Consider the following 9,638-nt stretch of genomic DNA (forward strand, 5'->3'; position numbering starts at 1 on the left):
CCCGAGGCCATAGTAGAAGACACTTGCCCAAGGTGCCACGCAGTGGGACTGAACCCAGAACCATGTGGTTGGTAAGTAAGCTAGTTTATTTCATTAAATATTGGCCATTAAGGCCTTACAAAGAGGGGACAAACAAGGACAGACAAACAAAGTAGCTGCGGGCTGGACACAGACATTAATGATATGAGGGTGATAACAAAAGGATGAAATAAAGATGGGAGGGGCACCGGCGTCCACCGACCGATAACCCCTCGAAAACATTGTTCAATACATTCAGTATAGTTCAATACAGATAAATCAAAAAACATAACACATTAATCCTCATCATCCGGGCTACCAAGCAAGTATCCTGCTGCCTGCAGGAAAGCCTGCAGCATCAATGGAGGCAAAGTCCTCCTTGTCACAAACTGTTTCTATTTTTGCTTTTTCACTATAATTTATGACCTCCGCACACACCTGCGGAGGCCAACTTGGGGTGGTCTATGAGGACCGAGTCATACCGTTGCCTTTTCAAAAGACTATCCAAATACAGTTTCACAGGCCCTCCCTTGAGGTAACAGAGGATGATCTCGTCCTCCTCCTCTTCGCCGGGAGGGACCGTGGCATGCTCTGTCAGCGGCACAATTCCCAATGACAGAGCTTCCCGCTCTGATGGCACACCTCCCACCGGAGGGGCCACGGGTTCGGTCTGCGGCACGTCCACCGACCGTCTCCCATTTCTCTTTTTCTCCTTTTACTGGTTACGAGGGTCGGGAACTCTCTCGGCACGCCCGAGGGGTCCTCCTCCTCTTCCTCTGCAACCTTCGTTTCACCTGGTGAGCAACTACCGTTGCTCACCTTTCTCTTTCTGGAGGCAGCCACCTCCACGACTTTCTCCGTCTCCCCATCCGATGAGGGGGGGGGGGGGGGCGGTCACATTTTTCTTTTTCTGCTCCAAGGCCTTCCCATGGCCCTGGGGGCAGTTCTTCCTGATATGGCCAGGCTCCAGGCATTGGTGATATTGGGGGGGGGCGTCCCTCAAGTATCACCGACTACCTGGACCCGGCCATTTTTATAAAGTCAGGAAAACACATGTCCTTTGCGGTCACTAGGGTCCATAGGGTTAGAATTGCCCTAGTGCCCTCCCAGTTGACCGCAGGTGTCTTTAGAACGTTTTAGAGCCGGGGCCCACTGTCCCCCAAGCCCCGCCGGATGGCATCTGCGATCCACCCAGCTTCGGTTCCCGGGGGCAGCCCACATACCCAGGCTCTAATAATTTTTCTCCCACAATAAGTGGGGAGAAACAAAATTTCTTCCCCTTGCAGGGGCTGGCTTGCCACAATGCCAGCCTCTTCGGGGGAATCAAATAGCAATCACACTGTTACATATATTTGACTCCCCTAGAGATGTAGTAGTTTTTAGCTGGCAAACAACTTGCCAGCTCTTTTGTAATTTCTTCTTTGTTTAAGAGGGCAATGGCGTTGCGTGACCTAGAATAGGTCCGCAAGACCACTGTCCTCTTCTCTGTATCTACTAGCCACTGTTGGGTGGGACAACCCTCCACTCCAAGGCAGCGGCTTCATTATTTTTCTCTGCCATGTTTATAGAGCTCAAAAAACGGTCCAAAAATGAAGTTCACAGAAAGTTTACACAAAAAAAACAGCTGAAAAAACAACTGAGGAAGAAGAAAATATTTAAAACAGTTTAAATAAAAGATAGAGAGAGAAAGAAGAGAAAAAGACAGTTCCACGGCAAAAAGACGGCAATTTTTGGCCAGCAGGTACTCCAAGCCAACAGAATTTTCAATCGTATAATCCACAAAAATTTTACAATTCTTCGGGCGGATACGCCCCCAAATCCAAAAATCACAATGTCACAAATAAATAACCGCCGAGAGCAGGCGAAATTGCCCCAGAGCTGGGCGAAATTTACTGCAAAAAAAATATTAGAACGGCAATAAATACCACCCTGCTCAAATAAAACAGTTCCACCTACCTCGGTCGGCTTCAGAAGTTCAACTTTGGGAGAGACAAAAAAACTCTCAACCATCTTGGTCTGACGGAAACAGCAACACTAATACGCCTGCGCAGAAGCGAGCTACCCTCCACACAGCCACTCCTGCGCCTTCTATGAATGAAGTATTACTTTCACCATACCTATTAGAGTAATTTCCCTCTATTTAACGGGTTTTTTTTTTTTATAGCGTTTTGTCTTAATAACTGATGAGACGCTGGAGCGGACTTCATCTCTGGTGTCCGAAACTCTGAGTTTTATAATGACAACCAGCTAGTTGTCACATATTATATTTATAGATGAATTCCTCTATTTTACATAATATCGAGGTCTCATTCATTCTTTTGTTGTCATATTATTATTATTAATACTCATCTTACCTCTTATCTTTATCTTTATTTAAAAAAAAATTTTTTTATTTTACTTTCGCTCTCATTCTTTCCAGCACCTATCCCATTCTTTTTTCTTTATTTTCTCTCTTCTATTCAATCACTCACAACTTATATCTGTCTATCATGGTCTCTCTATCTCTCTCTCTCTCTCTCTCTCTCTCTCTCTCTCTCTCTATCTCTCTCTCTCTATCTCTCTCTCTCTCTCTCTCTCTCTCTCTCTCTCTCTCTCTCTCTCTCTCTCTCTCTCTCACACACACACATTTCATTCTCCTGTCTTTCTTCTATCTACTGTTTTACGTTTCATTCTTCTATCTAGTGTTTTATTCCTTTATACACTGTGAGTTCTCTGTCTAGAACTCACCCACATACTCACCTTGTCTCTGATGAGGGAATACCCAGAGTATGGAGATGCTAACCCATCACTTGGGATATCCCAGAAACAACTGTAAAATATTAATTACTTCTAATCAATTACTTCTAATTCACCTTACTCTAATTAAATACTCTAAATGACTTGAGATACTCGTTCTGCCGTGGTTTTGTTGTCCTTTTTCCTCTAATATATACCTGGTAACACGGAAGCCTACTGCAGTTCCTAGCTCCAGCCTCAGTTGTGAACTTGGAACCTAACGCACCATTCATAGCACTTACACAGCATACCTATGCGTTTAGATCATCAGTGAACTAAACCCCTCATATTCTCTCTCTATATATATCTATGGGGTAATATAGGCTGTAGTTATTGTAGCTATAAGTTTATCTTCATATTTATTACGGAATTCTCCTTCCGATAAATTAAGTAAATAAAGAACATTTTTGTTAGGTTTCTCTTCATATTTATTATGGAATTCTCCCTCCGATAAACTAAGTAAATAAAGAACATTTTTTGTTAGTTACTTTAAATAATTTTATTTATATCAATAACTTTAAATAAAAGAGAAGAGCCGTTATATATTACCAATATAATAGTATATTATCATTTATATTTATTTACACGTTTTATTAGTCTGTAAATTAAGTAAGACCCTGATATTTAATTTATATACCTATATATTGTTGTTGTATGTTATTATAATAGTCAAAGATTGTCTTCGACTTAAACGAATTTGGATTAGTATTATTTGAGATATATAGAAATATATTTCGATAGTTGAATATTCTATTTACTTAATTATTCTGTCTGTTATAATTTTGTTATCTTTTAATTGTAATTGTTATGTATATATACCAGCAGAGATATCCGGGGTTGCTCGTTTCACATGGAATTGAAGAATTAGACATTTCTTTTATATATTCTCTAATGAATTGGTATACCTATGATTCAAATTTCATAAAAATTGGAGATAAAGAATTTTAATGGGGGTTCTTTCCCTCTTTACACAGCCTAACGAAAATTCTAATAATGACATATTTATCTCATTCTACTCATCTTTCTGCCAAGATTCCAAAATCCAAATATTATAAAACTCATTCAAAGGTTTTTGCTCCTGAAAAATGGAGCATATGGAACACATGGAGCATATGGAGCACATGGAGCTCTAAAATGTGGGAGTTAAGACCCCTATTAGGAGGAGTCCTAAAGTCAATAAGAGAAGTTGAATTGTTGGGAATCTTTTTTCACCTGTGTGAAAATTTCTATTGTTCAAATTTCTTTGAAATCAGAAATATATGAATGTTCACTGAATTTATAAAAGAGAGCAAAGCTGATGAAATCCAAAAGACAAATGATCACAATAAACAGTTAGCTACCCTACCCTAATCATTACTACTCCCCAATGTAGGAGTCCTCACCACACAGGCCGTAAGATGCTTTACAGACCTATGGCAATTGGAAAGGCGTGACCCAACTCAAATAAATATTAACAATTGTGTGACGTGAAGGCTAAGGGGATGAAAGTGTCACCCATGGAGTTTGCCAATAATTACTATGCCGTTAGGTAACTGAACATAATAAATTTGCAATCTATAAACCTCTTTGAATGACCAATCACTTATCTGGAAAGGCCTTGAAATCAATGTTATCATCTGGGGACTATCTCTGATCCAGTGATAATAAAAAGACTCAAAGGAGGTCTACAACCAAATAACTTTACTCAAAATTACACTTTGCAACTAAATCAGTGGAAGCAAAGATGCCTCTCCTTTACTTGACAGTTTATGCACCACATTGCAGAAATCACAATCTAAGTATATCTCAAAGCAAACTCTTACACTGTTGTACCATTGAATTACAAATAACGCTCATTTTGTATCCTCGGGTGACTCTAAAGCTTCCAAGACTACAATTGTATTCGTCTTGGCTTAGGAAAAATGACTAAATTGTGGGGGTTATACCCCGGTAAGGGATCTTACTAACCTCCTAAGAAGCTGAAATTTTAGGAATATTACTTCATTTGTGTCTAATATCTATGGTTAAAATTTCATCAACAGTAAAAATGGATGAATTTCATGGGGGCTATAGCCTCATTTATGCCCCCTCACTTTCAACCATATATTTCATTTCATCCGCCCTTATGCATTGAATATAATTTCCAAATTTCAGGAAGACCCATTCATTACTTTGATCTTGTTTTGGTTCATAAAAATGACTAAAATTTGGGAGTTAAGGAGGTCTTAGAATCTTCACGAGAAGTGGAAACTTTGAGAATACTTCTTGATTTGTATCAATTAACTATGGTTAAAACTTCATCAACATCGGAAATTTATGAATTTTCATAGGGGGTTCTGCACCCTTTAAACCCCCTCAAATTCAAACCAAACACAGTGCATTACACCCGCCCTTATGCATTGAATCTAAGTTCCAAATATCATAAGGATCCATTTAGTAATTTCGATCCATGAAAAACGACTAAAATTTTGGGATGAAGCCCCCATTAGGGGGTCTTAGAATCATCCAAAGAAATGGAAATTTTGGGTATATTTTAAAATTTATTTCTAATACCTATGGTTCAAATTTCATCAAAATCCGAAGCATATGAATTTTCACGGAGGGTTTCCCCCCCCCCCCCTTTATTCCCCCCACTCAAAAAAATTGTCTGAAACAAACGGCATTACCCTTCTCCCTAAGCTTGGATAATGTGTCCCAAACTTCCTTAGGACTGGTGCAGTAGTTTTCGAGTCTATAAGTAACACACGAACACACAGACATTGATTTTTATATAATAGATATAAGATGTACATAGTAATGTATATATATATATATATATATATATATATATATATATATATATATATATATATTTGGGGTTTAGTCCACTGATGATCTAAACGAACAGGTGCGCTGTGTAAGTGCTATAATTGGTCTGTTAGGTTCCAAGTTCACAACTGAGGCTGGAGCTAGGGATCTGTAGTAGGCTTCCGAGTCAGCAGGTATATATTAGAGGAAAAAGGACCACAAAACCAAGGCAGAACGAGTATCTCAAGTCATTTAAAGTATTTACGTATGCATGTATGTTTTAATATATTTATAGCTACGAAGGCATCGAGCTGGCAGAAACGTTAGCACATCGGGAATAATGCTTAGCGGTATTTCGTCTCTCTTTACGTTCTGAATTCAAATTCAGCTGAGGTCAACTTTTCCTTTCAGAGTCTATAAATTAAGTACCAATTGCATACTGGAGTCGATCTTATCGGCTGGCCCATCCCCAAAATTTCGGTCCTTGTGCCTAGAGTAGAAAAGAATATATTTGTGTCTACAACTAAAAAATGTTTATGTATTTATACATTTTAATGTATCATGTATAGATTTGTTCTTTTCATCTGAAATCGGAGTCATGTTTATGGATTATATTACCCGGTCATACGTTTCTTCAAATTATATATTACTAGCAGCTAATCCCGGTTTCACCTGGTCTGTTTGGATGATGTGGCTGTGGTCGTTTTCGATTAGGCATAATCTATAACAGCGTTTTTTAACCTTATCATTTCGGGTCCCCTGTTTCGATTGAAACCTCCAGCTGTATGAAAATTTTCTGACTCACCTCCCTTGTCAGAAAACAGCTTCAGGAGTTGTGAAGAAAAAATTTGTACGTAGTCTGTTTCTGAGACCTATTCTATTGGACCTCTGTCTAATCACGTCTCTTAAAGTACACACACATACTTAGAAAATGTGAGGTCATGGTAGAAAAATTTTACGATAGTTGATTTATGGAAAAGATTATGTTATATTTTTGAAATGCAAATATGTGAATGAAAATTAAGTTCAGATCTCTACATGGTATCTATACCTGGTAGAAATAGCTTTCAAATCTCCCTCAAAACACCCTACTGTCTTAATCCGACAATTCTGCCTATTATGTAGTTTGAATAAGAAACTGTAACTAAAGATGAAGATTATTAACCTCACAAAAAGGTGAAAGAAGAGAGACAGCATAGCGAAAGTTTTGGCTGACTGTCATCCTGTACTCCTCTTGTTGCTAGCGAAATGGTATATGCCGGCTGTGTGAGCAACTGGTTTTAATGGCGGAACAAACGGGAATTCCATTAGAAAAAGTTTTAAGCAATTTTCTTGGTAAGTATGGGGGCTAGGAAAAAAATACAAACAGCATTCCAATCTATGCACCCATCTCCACATGTGTGCCATTTTTCACGCGAATCCACCCAGCCGTTTGGCTGTGAATCTCAAGACAAGAAAGAATACAACGATCGCCCATGTCCACTTTGTATTATAGACAATTTATATTATAGATTATCTTTTGTTTCAAGTTCCTCTTGAGAACTTCTAATTGCAAACCTTAATCTTGTGAGAGAATCTCTGATTAATCATATTTGTAGTGAAACTACCTATCGTTACTAGATACAAAACTGCTATCGTCATTCTTCTCATTTAAATATAAACAAACGCGAACGTAGCGGAAAACATTAACCTTGTCATCACGTGACTGATCATTATTCGAATCGGCAACTTCTTCGAACCGTTCCCGCCAGAACGCAAACTGACCAATCACAGCCCTTAATAAGGTCACGTGATAGAGTATATTTCTGATATCTGGTGAGCCGATAATTCGCTATAAATAGATCAACTCATACCCAACAAATTTGTCTCGGTCCAGTTTCTCTTTGAGATCTGTTCCGTGTACCACACGACAGCAGCAGCAACAATTAGCCAGCGACCACTTCAACAGCTTCGTCCAGCCAACGATGACCTCCGCCGTCGCCATATCAGCAACACGTTTCTACGACTACTACCAAGCAGCCTCAATCACCACCAGCGTCAACACGACTTACTATGTACACCAAACCAAACCTCCGCGGCACATCTCTCTCTTCGATTCTGTTAGGTGACTCAGCTTCACCACGATAAATAAACAGACAAGAGTTCTCAGCCAGCGACGAACATCTGTATAACAAGAATCACGGCCCGGCATCGATGCCACGACATCACAACTAGTGATCAGCTCTGCCACACTCAGCCTCCTCACTTTCACATACAGAACTTTTCCTAGAGTGTACAAAAGAACTGGTATAATTGCTCACGTGTTATTGACTCGCTTTCTGTAATAACTAACATACACACACATGTATCACTCACATACACACTTTTCTTTGTACGACGGCCTGTCTTTGATTATGTTCTTATATGTCGCATTCACACTCTCACACAGACATACATCTTTAACGCTACAATAAATATCTCTGTTATTCATCTAATACGGTTGTGGTCTTTCATTACTGGTCACCTATGTTATCGTCGCATAACATATTATGTATATCATCTTTGATATATAATTTTGTGTTCGACCGTGTGACGCGTTTAAATAAAAGGAGTCGTCCTCTGTTTTTCCATTCGTCACCATTTCTCCTTTTTGATTTCGCACGGTCGTCCCTTACATATTCTTTCGCAAAACAATTATGTGTGTGTGTGTGTGTTTGTGCTTGTGTGTGTGTGTGTGTGAGTGCGAGTGTGTGTGTGTATATGTATGTGTTGTGTGTGTGTGTGTGTGTGTGTCAATATTTTCAAATACGATCCAGTGATCCAAGTGCAGGAAGTTTGTAAGCTTCAAGCTGTGAGTAGCGGATATAGAGAACAAAAGGTGGACAGTGTACAATACGAAACAGTAACAATTTATTGCTATCGGTTGATGCTTTTCCCCATATCGAAGCGGCGAGGAAATTCGATAAGCTGATAGTTTCTATATAACTAAGTTAGCAACAAGAAGAGCTGCTACAATTGCAAGTAAAAAGCCAAATTGAGGGAGTAGAACAGATAAAACGCACATTTCTTAGCTAGCTGAACCTCTTTATCTAAGAGTTATGCAAGGCATAATGCTTAAGGTAGTGTAGTGAAACTACCTCCCGCCATTAGATACAAACTACTATCGCCATTACATACAATCTTCTCATTTAAATATAAATAAATGCGAGCGTAGTAGAGAACCCATTCCTTGTCCATCACGTGACTGATCATTATTCGAATTGGCAACTTCTTCGAACCTTTCCCGCCAGAACGCAAACTGACCAATCACGGCCCCTAATAAGGTCACGTGATAGAGTAAAATTCTAAAGGCATTTGGAGCCCTCTTAACGCTATATATAGATCAACTCATACCCAATAATTTGTCTCGGTCCAGTTTCTCTTTGAGAACTGTTCCGTGTACCACACGACAGCAGCAGCAGCCAGCGACCACTTCAGCAGCTTCGTCCAGCCACGATGACCTCCGCCGTCGCCACATCAGCAACAAGAGTCTACGACTACTATCCAGCATCATTGTCATGACCAACACGATTAATACCAAACAGCCTCTACACTACCAGCGTCAACACGAATTACTATGTACACCAAACCAAACCTCCGCGGCACATCTCTCTCTTCGATTCTGTTAGGTGACTCAGCTTCACCACGGTAAATAAACAGACAAGAAATTCTCAGCCAGCGATGAACATCTGTATAACAAGAATCACGGCCCTGGCATCGAAGCCAAAACACAACTAGTGATCAGCACTGCCACACTCAGCCAACTCACTTTCACATACAGAACTTTTCCTATAGTGTACTAACGATCTGGTATAATTGCTCACGTGTTATTGACTCTCTTTCTATCTGCTGTAAACACTCATACACACATGTATCACTCACATACACACTTTTCTTTGCATGACGGCCTGTCTTTGATTATGTTATTATATGTCGCATTCACACTCTCACACAGACATACATCTTTAACGCTACAATAAATATTTCTGTTATTCATCTAATACGGTTGTGGTCTTTCATTACTGGTCATCTATGTTATCGTCGTATATCATCCATTGATA

The 9,638-nt window shown here is 39.5% G+C and overlaps 1 long non-coding RNA gene across 1 annotated transcript in view; it reads right to left on the reverse strand.

Annotated features, from left to right (window-relative positions):
* Nucleotides 1-2,630, reverse strand: part of LOC149133332 (uncharacterized) — a 13,055-nt gene extending 10,425 nt beyond the window's left edge. The window contains exon 1 of the long non-coding RNA XR_016243672.1: nt 1,975-2,630. This is a non-coding gene — a long non-coding RNA (uncharacterized LOC149133332). The remainder of the gene's footprint in view (nt 1-1,974) is intronic.
* Nucleotides 2,631-9,638: the final 7,008 nt, after the last annotated feature.

This window comes from Octopus bimaculoides, chromosome 11, assembly GCF_046866305.1.
Source record: "Octopus bimaculoides isolate indiv1 chromosome 11, ASM4686630v1, whole genome shotgun sequence".
Classification (NCBI taxonomy): Eukaryota; Metazoa; Mollusca; class Cephalopoda; order Octopoda; family Octopodidae; genus Octopus; species Octopus bimaculoides.